Here is a 15,252-nt window from a genome sequence, read left to right as displayed (position 1 = left end):
TCAAACGCTGGTGTAAAGAGAGGCCAGAGGGCCCTAAACATGTAAGATGATTTTTTATTTTCGTGAACCCGTTTCATACATTGCGTTGTTTCATGAGCTGTATGCTTTTTCTTCAACTCTCTAAACATTTAACTCATTGCAATTTTTTTGTGAATCCATTTTATTTAAACTGGATAGTTGTACATTTACTTTTTGTGTGAGGTTTTAGTAAGATCTTTATTTTATATTATTTATTTATAATCATTTATATTCTTTTAAAGAACAGAATGTTTTATGTAAGATGATTTTTTATTATTTTGTTTATCTAAAACTGAAAGAATTGGTTTCAGTAAGATGCTATTTTATATTATTGTATATTATATTATTTGTGTGAAATATACATTATTTTATAAAATCTCTGTTTCTCACTATCACTGTGCTCTGGAATGTGGAGGAGCAGAAGGAGGGGGATGTCAGAATGCGGAGGGCGTGCGCACCACTCAGGCCAGGGCTGTGCTGGAGAGGCGCTTTAGTTATCTAAACATGTGAGATGATTTTTAATTTTTTTATTTTCGTGAACCCGTTTCATTTATTGCGTTGTTTCATAAGCTATATGTTTTTTTTCAACTCTCTAAACATTTAACTGATTGTTTCATAACCTGTATGTTTTATTTTTTATTTTTTTATTTTAACTCTATAAACATTTAACTGATTGTTTCATAACCTGTATGTTTTATTTTTTATTTTTTTATTTTAACTCTATAAACATTTAACTGATTGCAATTGTTTTTATGACTCCATTTTATTTAAACTTTTGGTGTGAGGTTTTAGTAAGATCTTTATTTTATATTCTTTTAAAAAAACTGAATGGCTTTTCAACGTTTGTGTGAGATAAACTTCCACAGTTTTCCCCTTATCAGTTTCACAGTACAGCCCGGATGGAATAGGAGGATCGTGTGTGATACCAACTTCAAAAACACACACACACACACACACACACACACACACACACACACACACACACACACACACACACACACACACACACACACACACACACACACACACACACACACACACACACACACACACACACACTAACTGTCATGTTCAAAAGGCTTCAATAGGCTTCAAACAATTCAAACTAGCTGTCATATAGCCATGACGTATTATTTAATCACAGTGTCTTCAAACGATCAAAAGGCTTCAAAAACACTAACTGTCATGTTCAAAAGGCATCAAACTAGCTGTCAGATACCATGACATATTGTTATAACACTTTCTGTCAATATCAAAAGGCTTCAAAAGCCTTCAAAAGACTTCAAAAGACATCAAAACCCGAAACTAGCTGTCAAAACATGATCAAAAGCTGTCAAACTGTCAATCAAAAGTCAAAACTAGCTGTCAAAACATGATCAAAAGTCATACTAACTGTCAACCTGTCAATCAAAAGTCAAAACTAGCTGTCAAAAGCCCTTTGATCCCTTTGATCCTATGCCAAAAGGGGCGGGACACCTGTCACCGGAAGGGGCGGGACCTGTCACCGGAAGGGGCGTGGCACCTGTCAATCAATCATTTTTGAGAGGTGGTCCGTGGTATTCACTACTTGTAAAGAAACACAACTATTATTGGCTGTTATGTTCTGCAACCAACGACAGTGAATGTATAATTATTTTACTAAAGTTTATTGCTGAAATAGTTGTGTTGATCTTCTGTTTATAATTACATAACAAGTATGTAAGAGAGAGATGACACACTGTTAAATTTGGTCAACATTTATTATAGAAAAACAAAATAACTTTCACAATGTTGAATAACACTTTAAGGAATAAACTTTAGCACCAAAGACATTGCAGACACAAACAACAGAGCTGAATAGACATTAGGATAATATGGCTCTTTTGACACACACTTTCTGCATAACTGTTTTTCTTTTTCAACTCCAAATAGACATGGCCATATAAAATATAACTCAATACAGCTATACCGTATAGGTCAAATGAAAAGTAAAACCCAAACATAAATAAAACATACAAATTAAAAGTGCTGGGTGCTGTTCAGTAAAACGAATTAGAACTGCATAACTGAAAATAAAAAAAACGTACAACTTGAAAAAAATCTGCTTCTCCTCGCTTGGTTCACCTCTATCATTTTGATACAGGCTGCGATGGGTCAGATCAAAGGGGTTTGTGGGTTGCGCCTGCATAGTTGGTAGGTGTGGAGACCGCTGTGCAACCCAGTCACCGGGAGCTGGAGGTGGTGGATGATATTGAGGATTTTGGGGAGCACAGGATGCTGAATGGTGTAGAGCTTGGTTTTGGTGAGACATGCTTTGCATTAAGGTCTGCATCAAATTCATGAACACAGTGTTTGTGGCTGCATGCTCCTCCTGCAGCATCCTGAAGCGCCTCTCCTCAGTCTCCTGCTGCACTTTCATCCACTTTTCCAGAGTGGCATTCTCCCTCTCCTGTCTCCTGTCTTCTGCGTTGTTGAACTCATCCTGCAGCCTCTTGTACTCCTGAATTCTTCCAGCATCATTGGCCCTCCTCTTTCTGCTACGGTAAGGAGTTGCAGTATTTGGGCTAGCTTCCTCTTCGTGGCTGGCATTTCCTCCTGTAAAATGAAATCTAGTTATGTTAAATAAAAAATGCATGCACACGTATAATAGCCAGCCTACTGGTCTGGCACTAATCTAACGTTACAATAGAATATTAGCCATCTTGATGAATAGTTCATTCATTGTTTTCAACATTTTTATTAGTGTTTTTTAGCTACTGATTTACTAAAACAATCTTTGTCAAAGAATACAGTTGTTTGTTCACATTTGACGTTTGTTTAATTTCAAGATCTGAGGTGAATTATATCCTTTGTTGCTTTTAAAGCTGGGAGAACTAAATGATATTTAAAGTCACATTACACGCTTTTAACATTAAATAAAGCACATACAACAGTACCAGAGATTATCATGCACAGTTTGTTATTCTGTCATGATTCTGCCATCTTGTTCTTGATTTTCTCTTGTCTTGCGGCAGAATCATGACAGGCCCATGTTTCATGTGCAGCACATGGCCATTTGTTTGGCCATGTGCTTGCGTTGTCTCGTCATGTAACCCCGCCCCCTTGTTATCCTCGTTTTGTAATTATCAGCGTATTAGTTTCATCTGTTGCTCATCATTAGCCTCCCTTTACCCCCTGGTGTTTCTCTGTCCTTTGTTGGTTCATTGTCAGATGTTGTCAAATGTTGTCTGACTTTGTCAATTGCTGTCAAGCTTTGTCTAGCGATATGATATCTCGCTGTTAGTTTCTGTCCGGAGTCCTATTCTATGTTTTATTAGAATTGTTTTGTTGTTAGTTACAGTCTAATCATCGTCAAGTCCTAGTCTAGTTTTAGTCAAGGCTTTGCCTTTTTGTCTTGTTTTGCCCCCTCGTGGGCTTTGTTTTCCTGTTTTTGTCTATAATAAATCTTGTGTGAGCATTCTGTCTACTTTTGGGTTCATCAACCTCCTTCCTCATGACAATTCCAGCCGCGACGTCGCAGAAAAATAGAAACCGTTTCCAAAATAAAATCGTTGCGTGTCGCCGTCGCTGCTAGTTAGGACAAAAACTCTGATTAACATGGAAAATATACCTTTACTCACCAATTTCGGAAGTGTTAACTGTAGTATTGGACTCATCAGTAGCACTTGAAGTTGAAGCTGATGGGGAAGACTCCACCACCTTAATGGGTGAGCTTGTTGGGCGAGTGCCTAGAATGCTATCCAGGTCGTCATAAAAAGGACATGTGTCCTTCGCATTTGTCGATGCACCACTTTTTCTCATGGCATCGCGCGCCTTTGTATATTGCTGCCGCAGTTTCTTTATCTTCAGGTGGCATTGCTCTCCCGTCCTCTCATACCCTCTCTCTCTCATCCTCTCCGAAAATATAAATATTTGGAAAGTGTCTGCATTTTTGTGCGTTTTTTCCAGTTGACTTCTTATGTCATCAGACCATACTTCAATTAAAAACCTCGTCTCCTCCTCTCCCCATGTGCTACCACGGCTCATTTTCGGCTATGCGGGAAACACCGGAACTTCCTGGAAATGGTCCGAAAGTCCGAACCATACAGAAATGCTTTCACACTATACACGAACCAAACCTTTGGTCAGTTTGATCCGGACCGAGACCACCTCTTTTCATCAGACCAAATTTCGTCTGTTTGGTCCGGACCGTGGTTCGGGGAGGTTTCACACCTGCAATTTTGATTCGGACCAAACTGAAAAGTCCGAAAGTCCGGACCAAACAAGGTAGTAGGGATGCGCGGTATACCGGTACTGCAAAAATACCGGTATATATTATATTTCAAACGGTACAATATCATAATTTTGCTCAATTCGGTATTTGATGCGCTGCTGTTTCGAAGTTCACCGCTAGGCGGCAGTGCGCTACCCAAACTGACGCGGGTCACGCAAAACCGGCAAACGGTGACAACAGAGGAACACGATGGATCAAACAGATGAAGCTCATTCTACACGCCCGAAATTTATAAATAAAGAGAGCAATAGGAGTGAAATATGGCATTACTTTGCCTACAAAAGTAATGAGAAAGGTGAAGCAACAGACCTCAATGCACCACTCTACAAACGCTGCTTTAAATTAGCCACGGGAGGCAACACATCAAATCTGGCTAACGTTAAGAACCACTTGTCACTTGATCATCCTGACTTGTTCAAAGAGTTCAGAGATCGACAGGTGAGTCCATCATTCAACTGATTTAATTTAGACTTTTATTCACAGCGCACATACATAAGAGCTTATCAATTATGACACGGTAAACATGAAAGCTCAAATGTGATTGCATGACACGCTAGAACCAATGAAGTTTAGTCCTCATAATTTTTGCACTTTCAAACAGTCATATATTCATTGAATTTGAATGAATAAAGAGATTAGTGATATTAATTTTAGTATTAGTGATAGTAAAATTAATGGCATATCACTGCTGCTGTGGCGTCCGACTGAGGAATCAGCCGAGAGAGAGTAATAGTAGTAATATGGATATAATATGAATGTTAGAGTAACACTTTACATTTAAGCTACATTGTCAACATTCATTAACCTGACCTAACAGTATTATAGAATTAAAAAAAAAATATATATATATTTTTTTTAAATCAAAATGTAACCTACTGTAAGTTCCCTGACTGTTTTATTTATTTTAATTTTTTTAAAAACATTTTGATAACTTTTTGTTTGCACATTTCGGTACAGCAGAGTTTCAAGCAGTGTTTTTTAATAAAATTGTTTCAATTCACTTAAATTTTGAGGCTGGTTATTTGTCACCTGTGGTATCGATTTAGTATCGATACCGAGGTATTAGTTTCTGGTATCGTACCGAAACCAAAATTGTGGTATCGAGCCATCCCTACAAGGTAGGTGTGAAAGGGCCCTAAGGGCGTCTTTACACCTGAAAGTCTGCTCCAAGGTCCGAACCAAAGTTCATGTTTTGATACATTTTATACATTCGGTAAGTTTTGGTTTGGTTTGGTTTCACATTGCAATTATGCGAGCGCACTAAAGAACTTTACATGACATACTTGTGTCCTGTCGTCATCATCTATGTGGGCTGCATCTTGACATTGATTGGTGCGTCTGACGTCAGCGTGTTGTCATTCGGCGGGTAACTTTGACAAGAATGAATGAACAGACGCATATCGTTGCCACTATACTGCCATTATTATGGCATTACTACCTGCTGTTTTCCCTTTATTTCGCCGACGAGAATTTCTAAATGAAACTGTAGTAGAGTCTCAATGCAACAGACAGCGATGATTTTTTTTTGACTGAAATCCGCGTTTTGAACGACTACTCGCTTAGTAAGGCAGTGACTTGCCGCCACCTACTGGTGGTTTTAGTTTCATATTTAAAGTACTCTTTAATTAAAACGTTAAAATTATAAACCATTTCATACCGATAATTGCTGCTTGCAGCTACATTTTGGTTATCAGGGTATCCGCACACTTTTTAAAGTCAAATTTTAGGCTTTATAAGACCTTTTTTAAAAACCCGAAGAAATCAAAATTAATACCGTACATTAGGGGTGTGCAATATTGACAACTTTTTGTAGATAATAATTAGATGATATTTTACTGATAGTGTTTTTGTATTGGTACCATGGCAACAATTTGAATAGGTGCCTATGCACTTTCAGTGCTTGGCCCCTAATTAAGTTCACCAATGATTGATACATTTTCTTCTTTTGTCAGTTCTTATCCAAAGTAGAGTTTGCATTCTTTGAGGAAATCATTGTTTTTGCGACCTCTCAGATAATCTCTTACCCAGTGAAGTACAAACAAAATAATAATGGCCCTCAGTCAACAGGAAACCAGCTTTCCTAATCTTCAAGCTGCATCCTTTGCATCAATCATTTTTTTCCACAAGTTCAGACACCACTCCTTAGCAGATTTCCGTCACTTTGACCTTTAAATTCTTATTTTCTGTTTCTGGAACATTTAGTCACCACCTTAATTTGTAGTGCTGCTCTTCAGCGATTCTGCTTTCCGAACGAGTAATAGCACCTGCCTGTTCGGCAACTTTGGCTGTTAATTCGCCTTTGCACTTCTGTAAGTCTACAATTCTTCATTGACATAAATGGATGATTTCAGCTCTTCAATGTTGTTTGAATTTGTTTTGATAATATCTTCAAGGGAGTCTATTCTCTTCTTTTGATGCTTATGTAATGAGAAATTTCCTTTTGGATTTAGTTTTTTTTTTTTGACGATGGACTACTTATCGGTGTTCTGGAGGGGACACGTGGAAATTACCTGCTGAAATCCATTTATCTTACAAGTTGTTCTTTACCACTTACCTTGGCTTATTAAATTCTGGAGGATATGAATGGTCCTTTAGTTCGTTTTCCAGTTGTACCTCTCATCTTAGCATTGTTAGCATCCACTGCCAGTGACAAAATTATTTTATTTCCTCGTTTAAGCTTATCAAGTCAAAAATTAACAAAAAAATAAATAAAAAAAACGCTTGAGTATTTCAGCAATATAAGCACTCCAGGCTAAAAAAACTAGAAAATCCGTTAAAAGGTACACTATTTAACTTTTGGCCCTCTAATGATTAAAAAATAAAATGCATGCATTTTGCAGAACAGCATTGTCTTGGTTGTGTTTCGGCTTTGCATGTCTTTATGGATGAATTTGGTGTGCAGCACCGGTGAATACATGGAAATCCAAAAAAGATGTAATCTGAGCATGTAAGTGCCATATTTTATGCTGTTGTTTTGACTAATGGGAAAACTATTTTTTTTTTTTAATTGAATGACGTTACAGCAGTTGTCAACAACGATTGCTAGTCTAATACGGTCAAACGCTGTTATTTTTTACAACTGATATTCTGGCCAAACTGACCATGGTAGTAGCCCTTATTCATTTATAGACTGTCATTGTTATCAACCAGTGGTCAACATCATTTCAAGACTCACCTGCATTTGGCAAGCCTATATCATTTAAGGATTTATTTATATAAATAAAACTTGTTCCAAATTGAACCCTAAGCCCTCTCAATCCTCCTCCGAGTCCACATTTTTGTGACATATTATTATAATAATAATAATAGTAATCATTTATTTGTATAGCACTTTTCATACGTGCAATGCAACTCAAATTGCTTTACAAGCATAAAAACAAATAATGGGAATACAAATTCAAACAATGATGTCAATGTTAAAATATTCAAAAACTATAAAAGGTTCACAATGTAAAATAAAGGAATTGGCAATATAGTTTCACCTCAATATCAATATAAAATAGTATAGATAAAAGAATAAAACCCTGAAGAGAATCAGAAGGTAAAATAAAAACATAAAAATGACTTGTACACAATTTCACACCATATTTTTATACTGATAAGCAGCTTTAAAAAGATATGTATAAACTAAAAATATGAATGCTATAGCCTCTTTCACTTCATTTGGTAGACAATTCCAAATTGGAGCATAGTGGCTAAAAGAAGTACCACCAGATCGTTTATGATTTATTGTATAATGTGCCAGAAGATTAGCGCTAGAGGATTTTAATCTACGATTTGAAACGCATCTCGACAGACAGTCTGAAATGTATTAAGGTGCCAGATTATGCAGTGTTTTATAAACCAATTAAAGAACCTTATAAAAAATCCTTTGAACTGGTAACCAATGTAATTCCATTCAAACCGATGTACACTGTAATATGTTATCTCCTTTTTAATTTCATTAGTATTCTGGCTGCTGCATTTTGTATCGATTGTATTCAGCCAATGTATATAGGCACGTCCCGCGTGACGTCACGCCATTTGGAGCAGCCATCTTGACGGAATAGAAAATGCTAAACCGCTGGTGATAATACAGCTCGTCGCGAAATATTCATCTATTTACCAACCTTTGCGGTGATGATTGAAAAATCCTTCCCCGCTGGCGTACAAATCAAAGAGTTGCTGACCCATCCGGACTCGTGATACCGATAGCCTGCTAAGCTTTTGTATGCTTTTAATGAAGCTCCGGTGTAGCGTGATGGGAAGTGAATAAGGTAGCTGTAAATGTCACCGAACTCAATGTCAGGAAGTTTTTCTACACATTTAATGCCTGTAAAAAGAACTCGTGGTGCTTCATATGGATCTATGATTCCTAATTATTTTATCTTCCTCTTGTATATTTCTTTTTATGATGACGTGAAGAGTTAGCTGACGGCCGCTGCGCTAATAATAGATAGTGGCCAGTGACCGCGACGCTGAAGTGTGTGAGAACAAATGAATAACATCAGTGCGAACCACGAACATTTATTTATTTGGATTAAATATTTAAATATTAAATTTTAATCATTCTGTGTCATTTTTCATTGTCAGTTTTTTCACCATAAACATGTTTATGCCCAAAATGCTATAATATTCAAAGTAGTTGACTGTCGTTCTCCTCTACCCTGTGTACATTATTGATTAAATAGCCTAACGTTAGCCTATTTAAAATCGTTACAGGCACCTCGCGAGCATTCATTCATTCATCTATTTTAAAAGACTGGAATGAACACCAGCACACACAAGCAATCTTTTTTATAGTCAATTTAATAAAAAAAATGTAACAACAGGTATGAAATGTCAGAAAGAGAAAAAAAAAAACATAATGGGAAGACGAGCATAGGACTGCTGCAGCTTAGTGGATAAATATATTTAGCCTATTTATTATTAAGATTGCACAGTTCGAAAGAAAATATTCTTTCAGCAGGCTCAAGATAATTATACAGTGACCATTATTCATTATTTTAATCAATGCGCAGCCATAAAACGTGATAATCCGCATTCTCATGTATGTGCGCTTGTGCAATAGTATTCCGTCAAAATGGCTGACACGCGGCTAGGGGTCACGTGACTGGGAGATCCCTATAGCATTACAATAATCAAGATGAGAGAAGATACAAACATCAATGAGTTTCTTAGAATCATTCAAAGATAAAAAAATGATGAATCTTCACAATATTTCTCAGATGATAAAAAATATTTTTGTCACTTGATTAATATGAGACTTAACTCAGGTCACAGTCTGAAATGACACCCTGGTTATTTACTTCTTTCTTAGATTATAGTGCTAAGGAACCCAATCCAGCTTCTGTCCTCTCCTGCTCGTTTTGGGCCCACAATAAGTATTTCAGTTTTTCTCTGAAAAAAAAAAAGTCAGACAACCTCTCTAATAAAACAGTGTCTCTCAACTCAGCTGAAATGTAAATCATCAGTATGTAAATGATAATTTATATTCATGATTCATGTCATATTTCTGAATTATGCTGCCCAAAGGGAGCATGTATAATGAAAATAAAACAGGCCCAAGAATTGATCCTTCTGGAACACCATTTCATGCGTCTTTGATATACAGTCACCTATATAAACTAAAAAGTTCCTTTCTGTAATGCACATTTTGAAATAATTTAAAACATTACCAGAGAGAATTGCAGCCGAATGCGTTACCTTTATCTGTATTTAATCTCAGATCATTTACTACCTTTAGTAATGTTGTTTCCGTATTATGACCTTGTCTGAAACCTGACTGATATTTCTATAAATTGATTCAGCAGTTGCAATACAACTTTCTAAAATCCTACTCAAAAATTATATGTTAGAAATTAGTCTAGTTATTGAGGCATTAGGAAAAATACCTGTCTCCAGGGAACAATTAACTATCAAAGACATAGTCTATCAAACCTCTTTAAAACATACTGTTGGTATAGGGTCAATATAGCTGGAAGATGAATTTAGCTGAGAGATCATTTGCAGAAGATTCTCTTTATTTACTGTCCTGAACATTTCCATTTTATGTGGATAACTTCCCAATTCATCCATGGAAAAATGATCAGTATGATCAATAACAGATCTAATATGTATTATTTTGTTAAGAAACATAGCAAAATCTCCACACACAGTTAAAGAGGGCTGATCTATCCAATTATATTATATTTTTTATTATGCCACTTTGACTGCCAGGTAGAAGTCAGTTTTGTGTGGTACTTTTCTGTTTACAGACATGACAAGAAATGCACGGATTAATGACAAATGAATGCAATTTCCCTCAACTATAAACACTTATACACTATATTGCCAAAAGTATTGGGACACCCCTCCAAATCATTGAATTGAGGTGTTCCTATCACTTCCATGGCCACAGTTGTATAAAATCAAGCACCTATGCATGCAGACGCTTCTACAAACATTTGTGAAAGAATGGACCTCTCTCAGAAGCTCTGTGAATTCAAGCGTGGTACCGTGATAGGTAGCCACCTGTGGAATAAGTCCATTCGTGAAATTTCCTCACTACTAAATATTCCACAGTCAACTGTTAGTGGTATTATAACAAAGTGGAAGCAATTGCGAACAACAGCAACTCAGCCATGAAGTGGTAGGCCACTTAAAATCACAGAGCGGGGTCAGCGCATGTTGAGGCTCACAGTGCTCACAGAGTCAATAGCTACAGACCTCCAAACTTTGTGTGGCCTTCAGATTAACTCAAGAACAGTGCGTAGAGAGCTTCATGGAATGGGTTTCCATGGCCGAGCAGCTACATCCAAGCCTTACATCACCAAGTGCAATGCAAAGGGTCAGATACAATGGTGTAAAGCATGCTGCCACTGGACTCTAGAGCAGTGGAGACATGTTCTCTGGAGTGACGAATCACGCTTCTCTGTCTGGCAATCCGATGGACGAGTCTGGATTTGGCGGTTGCCAGGAGAACGGTACTTGCCTGATTGCATTGTGCCAAGTGTAAAGTTTGGTGGAAAGGGGATTATGGTGAGGGGTTGTTTTCCAGGGGTTGGGCTTGGCCCCTTAGTTTCAAGGAACTCTTAATGCTTCAGCACACCAAGATAGTTTAGACAATTTCATGCTCCCAACTTTGTGGGAACAGTTTGGGAATTGTCCCTTCCTGTTCCAACATGACTGCGCACCAATGCACAGGTCCATAAAGCTACAGCTTTCCTGTAGCTCAGTGGTAAGAGCATTGTGTTAACAACGCAAGGTTGTGGGTTCGATCCCAGGGGATTGCACATACCTATGTATAAATGTATAGGATAATGCAATGTAAGTCGCTTTGAATAAAAGCGTCTGCCAAATGCATAAATGTAAATGTAAATGTAAATGTAAATAAAGACATGGATGAGCGAGTTTGGTGTGGAGGAACTTGACTGGCCTGCAGAGTCCTGGGGCCGGTTTCACAAAGCTATTTTAGACCAGTCTATAGTGTTAGACAAGTCTAAAATGTGCTCATAGACTAGTCTAGGTCTAAGACTCTGTTACCTTGGCAACCAGCAGTAACAATCAGTTACATTACAAACAGCCAAAAGAAAAGGGAAAATGGCTCATAATTGAAACATTTCTTCTTTTAACTACATTCTCCGCTAAATTTCCAAAGTAAAATGTCCTTGTGACTGTTATAATCCTCCAACAAACATATTTTCCGCTGAGGTAAACTGCACTGAGCGGTTGAATGCGCTTACTCGATCCGCCATGTTTTTTTGTTTTGAAAAGTGTCTTATTTTACCCAGAATGCATTGCAGTGTAGTCCTACTTAAGATAGTCAGAGTCTTAAGTGCTTTGTGCAACGGTCTGATTTAGATGTCTATCTGAAGTCTGACTATCTACTATATCTAAGCCACAGTCAAAGTCTATCTTTGTGAAACCGGCCCCTGACCTCAACCCAATAGAACATCTTTGGGATGAATTAGAGCGGAGACTGCAAGTCAGGGCTTCTCGTCCAAGTTCCTGACCTCACAAATGCAGTTCTAGAAGAATGGTAAAAAAAATCCCACAAACGCACTCCTAAACCTTGTGGAAAGCCTTGCCAGAAGAGTTGAAGCTGTTATATCTGCAAATGGTGGGCCAACTCCATATTAAACCCTACGGATTAAGAATGGGTGTCATTAAAGTTCATGTGCATGTAAAAGTATACGTCCCAAAACTTTTGCCAATATAGTGTATCAGGGTAACAAAGTTTGGAAGATGGATTTATGATGTACTCACCCATTATTAAAATTTGGTTAATTTTGAACAAAACAAGTTACATAGTGTACCTTTAACTAAGCAAAGTAAAGACCAAAGAAATCTGCATCATATACGTCTACGGCGCCATATTCCCCAGACTCTCACTTTTGCAGCTTGGTGAGTGTTAAGTAACCTAGATTTGAGTTTTAATATTTTATTAGCTCACCAAGTGAAAAATGTTCATGAGGAAAAACCGACTTCAGACTTCAACTGATGAGCCTGTTTTATCCGGGGTATAACACCAGGGTTCGAAATGAGGGGGGTCTGGGGGAGTCCCGGACCCTCCATAAGTCATTCTGGACCCCCCATAAGAAATTATTTTTTGATTTTGGGGGGTCCCCGACAAATATATTTTAACATTAAAAATGATTGTGAAAATTATAGGTCTTTAGTGATGTATTATATTTATAACCGTAATTAATTTATTTCCTAGTGCGAGGCAGCAATCAGGGCATTATTTAGCCGAGTGAGTTCCTATACAGCGTCACAGATTGTTGTTGTGGTGCTCCCGCAGACACGCACTGTAGCTGAACACGACAAAACGAAACCTCACAAAGAGTGAAATCCTGAATGAAAATCCTGTAAGTGCTTCGATTATGTTTATATCTCCATAATTGCTTACAGTATTTAAATATTAGGAGTTCGAGTTCCTATATCAAAAGTTGCATTAACTAGATACCCTGCAGTGTAATGATTAGAAGAGTACGTTTGTCAACGTTTCTTGCTAGCTGTATGTGTATGAAGCCAAATGATCTGCCAGCAGACTATGCAAAAAAACAGCTTGTTTCCGCCACAGAGTGAAAAATAAAAAAGATAATTGCAACTTTTTAATCTCACAATTCGGACTTTATAAGACGCAATTCTAACATTTTAACACGCAATTCTGACTTTATAACACGCAATTGCGACTTTATTTCACGCAATTCTGACTTTATATCTCGCAATTCTGAGAAATAAAGTCAGAATTGCGAGATGTACACTCCCAATTGTGAGATAAAAAGTCGCAATTATCTTTTAAAATGTTTTATTCAGTGGCGGAAACAAGCTTCCATAGCAGACCTAGCAGCTAGACTAGTTATTCAAAGCTAGCATAACAACCTACTTGTCCAGTCAGTGATTACGAAAGATAACCAGAACTTAATTCAAGTCTGTGAGTTGATTAAAGTGAATGTGATTTGAGCATGAATGAGTATATACATGAGAACTTGGTAGGCTATCTAGGAAGCTAATATTATTTTTCTTAATTTAGAATCCTGCATCATGGAGAGAAAAAGAGGAAAAATAACTTGAAACTTTGTTGCTTCAGAGTTAGAGGTTTACCTGTTAGATTATAGCAACTTCTCCAGACACCACAATTCTGGGCCTAGCCCAAACCATGAAAAACATCCCAAGACCATTATCCCACCTTCAACATTGGTCTATATAATTTTGCCTACAGTATATAGTGTAGCAAGGTAGTCTTCAGAATTTTTTATAATTTAATAATTAAATTTTAGGGGACCCCCCAAGAGTCCTAAGTCATTTCGAACCCTGTATAACACCACTATATGACACTTACATATTTATTATGTTAGTTAATAAAATAAATTATGTTAGTTCACACTGCATTAACTAATACAAAATTTGCCTTTTAACAATGTACTAGTAAATGTTGGAATTAACTACATTTAATAAATTATGTAGAAATGTTTAATTCATGTTATAAAACGGTTAGTTCCAATCCTCGATTCTGATTGGTCAATAGCTGTGCTTTATTCACGATAAAACACGGCTATGACCGCTTCACCCAACTGTTCTATGTATCACTACACAACACCCTAGCAACCACTCTTAGCAACTTAAACACATGTGTGATCTAATTGATATTGTTCATTGAAGCTATAGTGTAGAGTATTGTGAGAGATCGAGAAAGCGAGTGTAAAGATACCTGCATTCACAGTAGACTAGGGTTGGGTATCGTTTGAATTTGAACGATTCCGTTTCCGATTCCGATTCCTTGTTTCGATTCCGGTTCCTAACGATTCTCGATTCCGATTCTTTTAAGAGGCAGGGTCAAAAAAGTTTAGATCAATTTTAATTCTATGAACTTTTTACTTTTTATGAAATTTACTATGAATTTCTCACAGAGCTGTTTTCAACTACAATATAAATATCAAATCTATTTTAAACAACTTTTTTAGGACATTTTAAATGAGCTAGCTAACCAACGGTCTTTCTGAAGGAAATAGTCTGACCTTCTCCATCAATTGAAATATAAAAAAAAATGCATCACAATAAGTGTATTGTATTGTGATTGTCACTAACATTTTTGTAACTAAACTGAATTTTATTAGGTTTAGTGACAACATGTTACAATGTTTACATGGTACAATTTCTGGTAAGCTACGTCTTTTTATTATTTCATTTCAATTCAGTTATTGTGATTTGATTTAATATTGACTCATTTGGATAAATATTAGGTACTCAAGATAGGCGTTAATTTTTCTCAAGAAAAAAACAACTCACCTAATGCTGTAAACACACAGAGAGCCCTATCAGCTGCCTGGCAGTGTTATTTAAGGTTAAAAATAACTCAAATTAAATATGTGTTTTTTTTTATTATAATAACAACTTTATTTAATGATATAAGTACGAATATAATAAATATGTAATATAGTACACATATTTAGCAAAATACTCTCTATAGCTCTTTTTTTCTTGCCAACTATGTGCTATAGCCTATATACAGTATGTTC

At 36.8% G+C, this 15,252-nt stretch overlaps 1 protein-coding gene across 2 annotated transcripts in view; it reads left to right on the top strand.

Moving 5' to 3' along the window:
• The first annotated feature begins 6,472 nt into the window (after positions 1-6,472).
• Positions 6,473-15,252, top strand: part of LOC309505496 (B-cell receptor CD22) — a 29,466-nt gene continuing 20,686 nt past the window's right edge. Inside the window, exon 1 of one of the 2 annotated variants that reach the window (XM_082178878.1) lies at positions 6,473-6,579. The gene's annotated coding sequence lies outside the window, so the exon portion shown is untranslated. The remainder of the gene's footprint in view (positions 6,580-15,252) is intronic. The other variant, XM_082178879.1, reaches the window with a different exon arrangement.

The sequence above is a fragment of the Leuciscus leuciscus genome (assembly GCF_965113295.1).
Source record: "Leuciscus leuciscus genome assembly, chromosome: 9".
In the NCBI taxonomy this organism is placed as follows: Eukaryota; Metazoa; Chordata; class Actinopteri; order Cypriniformes; family Leuciscidae; genus Leuciscus; species Leuciscus leuciscus.
This window is presented reverse-complemented; position numbering and strand designations above follow the sequence as displayed.